Source organism: Brachyhypopomus gauderio, chromosome 6 (assembly GCF_052324685.1).
Source record: "Brachyhypopomus gauderio isolate BG-103 chromosome 6, BGAUD_0.2, whole genome shotgun sequence".
In the NCBI taxonomy this organism is placed as follows: Eukaryota; Metazoa; Chordata; class Actinopteri; order Gymnotiformes; family Hypopomidae; genus Brachyhypopomus; species Brachyhypopomus gauderio.
Window position 1 is genome coordinate 21,021,910 of NC_135216.1, and position 3,238 is coordinate 21,025,147.

At 41.8% G+C, this 3,238-nt stretch overlaps 1 long non-coding RNA gene across 1 annotated transcript; it reads left to right on the top strand.

The window, feature by feature from the left end:
* Positions 1 to 1,522: 1,522 nt before the first annotated feature.
* LOC143516264 (uncharacterized) lies at positions 1,523 to 3,036 on the top strand. Its single transcript, XR_013131631.1, has 2 exons — positions 1,523 to 2,598; positions 2,693 to 3,036. It is a non-coding gene; the product is annotated as an uncharacterized LOC143516264 (long non-coding RNA).
* Positions 3,037 to 3,238: the final 202 nt, after the last annotated feature.

Genomic DNA, 3,238 nt, shown 5'->3' on the forward strand with positions numbered 1-3,238 from the left:
CCAGATCTAATGCTAAAACCCCATTACTCCTGGCTCAGTAGCCAAATATTTCTGCATCATATTCGATTCTGACCTATCATTTGATAAATACATAGATAATACTACTAGGATAGCTTTTCTATATCTCCGTAACATTGCCAAGCTAAGAAATGCATTATATCAGCATGATAAAGAAAAATTTGTACACGCCTTTGTTAGCTGCAGATTAGACTACTGTAACTCTGTCAGGATGCTTAAATAAGAATCTAATTAAACTTCAATTAGTTTACTTCAAAAACTTCAACACAGACAGAGTTCTAGTTAGAACTAGAAAATTCGATCATATCAGCCCAGTCTTATCAGCCCTGTATTGGCTCCCAGTTAAATTCCGTATTGTATTCCGTAATAGAAATTCTTCTATTGATGTATAAAGCACTGCACAGGCTTGCTCCTGACTACCTCCAAGAGCTTATCTCCTATTATGAACCCCCACGTCCACTAAGATCACAGGGTGCTGGCCTCTTATTAGTTCCAACAATTAATATGGTAACAGCAGGGGGAAGAGCCTTTTCTTATAAGACCCACCCCCCCACCCCACCCCAACTATGGAATAACCCTCTAGAATGTGTCCAGGACTCTGACATGGTCTCAATCTTTAAGTCTAGGTTGACAATGTACTTATTTATTTTAGCATTTAATGAGCCCCTTTAGATAAAGGTACAGATCCAGGGGTTCATGGGCAAAAGGGTTTTATGGTAAACTGGGGCGCTGGTGCTGTCGTCCTATCACTGCATGTGGTCACTCAAGTTTGTTGACGGTGTAGTGGATGGATGCCAATGTCTCAGAATGCTCCCAAGTCTGTGTCACCTGCTGGTTCTGCATTTTTAGCTGGGCAGTAATAATTTAATGCCGGGGGTTGCTGCCACTCTCCAGAAATGTTGAAATTTCCTCTGTCCCGCATATGATCCCATACAGAGCTAATTGTCCCTCTTTTCTACCCAAGAAATACTGAGACGAGGAAGGACGAGCCTTTTCCCGATGGGCCAGCCACCTCCTGCCTAACCAGCTGTGATGAAGGATCAACCCACTGCCCTGTCTAACCAGCTGTGGATGAAGGATCAACCCACTGCCCTGGACCCTCTCACCACCCCGAATTCAACCCTGCTATGGCTGTATCTCCGTGGCCCTGGACTACTATTACCAACCATCATGAAGTTTAGGACTGAATAAGAATTACTTGGAGAGCTCATGTATATAAATACACACAAAGATGAGAATTATTTATCATAATTCTCATATCATATCATATAAGTCTTGGACTTGGACACTTGTAAAGCTGCTTTGTGACAACTGTTGTAAAAAGCGCTATTTAAATACATTTTTGATTTAATTTGATTTTGGAATGGCCGCATGGGCAAAGTTGTGAACACTGATATGCTCATGTTAGAATGGTGTTGTAGCCTTGAGAAGAGGAGAGGTCAGTATTAAATCCTGACCATATGAGACAATGGATGAGCAGAAATGGGTATAGGGACATGGAGTTTACCTGCAGCAGAGTTTAAGGGGTTTTGCCCTGTTTACTAGTATAACAGGAAGTGACATACCTACGTATAGCTAGGAGTATCATGCCTGGCTCCACCTCCACCTTCTCTGTTTTCCATGCCGCGCTGTCTCTCTGCCTTAGTTATTGTCGTCAGCTGTTTCTAGTTTGGTTTCTCGTTATGTCCTGTTATTTAAGCTCTGTTTCGTGTCTTACTTTGCAGATCATGTTGCTGTGAGTACCCTACTTTTGCTGATGCCTCTTATATGGTTATTGATAGTTGTGCCTGGTTCTGTGTTTAGTTAAGTGCTTCCTGTAGTTTGTGTTCAGTTTAGTCATTTCTACTCGTATTGTTCTTTGTCTAATGGGTATACTGGTTATAACCTGGAGCGGCTATACTAATGAATCTCCAGATTAATTGCCAGTAAAGCCTAAAAATGTTTGTAATTCCCTTTATAGTGTCTGGAGTAGTATTGTATCCACATAACCATCATCCAAAATGACAGCATTATTCAAATCAAATTACCCTATGAATGAGGTGGACTGGAGGTAGATTTGACATGCATCTTTCATGATATCTGCTAATTCTTGAGGAAATGGAGCACTTGACTGCTATATTTGACATGGGTTTCAGGATTTGGGGAATAAACCAGAATATCAGTGTAGGCAAGCACAAAATGTTCCTGAAGACATCATTGATGAAAGCTTGGGAAAAACCAAAAGTGCTACATTGAGACTGAAAGGCATCACTGAATACTCAGTGTCTAATAGTCAAGCCAAATGAGAGAGCGAGAATTCCTCTGGCTCATCACTCGGATGCATACTGACACATGGACCTCCATCACTTGGACTGCATATGCTACAACTCTCTGAATGACACTTCTACCAGACTCACAAAGTTTGAATGCATATTAGGCTACCACTGCACTTCTGGAACACATCCACCTCAGATCTACTTGTGGTCCAAGCATGGCTCAAACAGCGAGGCCCCATCACTGACTCCTGTTTGCTATAGGTCACCTTGAAATTAAAAGATGATTTGTCATGAAATGGCACCTAGCTTACAGCTGGGAAAGCAGGTATGGTTACTAAGGATCACTGCATAGGCTCAGACATCAAACTGTGTTTCAGATATGTTGGCCTGTAGACCATGTTTTGCTGTTCCTGTTCTAGCATGTTCACTGAAGTCCATGGACCAGCCTACCAGGCCACTACAACCAAAGGAAGAGGGGGGTGAACCCATCACCCTATCTTGTCTATTCCATTGGACTGGGGGGGGAAAATAATACCTGGTTTATTGGAAGGGGCCTCAACTCCCCTCCCAAAGAAGAGTTGGGTGCTTGACGGTCAAATCCTAGTCACTTGATCACTTGCTTCCCTCACTTACATGTCACTAACATATCACAAATCTTCTGTAGGCCTACTGTAATCAACTTTTTAAATGTTTTTGTGGCTCATTTTGTAGGTTACCAGATTTATGTGAACAGTGAAAATGTAAATAAATTGTTAATGCACTGGTTGCTTGCTCTTGTGCTTTGAAACGGTGTATAAGCAAGTAGTCTGTGTGTACGTGATGCATCTGTGGTTTACATCACATTACTTGGTTTGAGTATATGGGTCATAGTGATGAGCTTGGTATTTGATGTTTTGGAAAATGTCTAATGTTCTGACAGATGTGTGTATCCAAGTCGGGGGAGGGGTGTAATGGATGACTAAGAA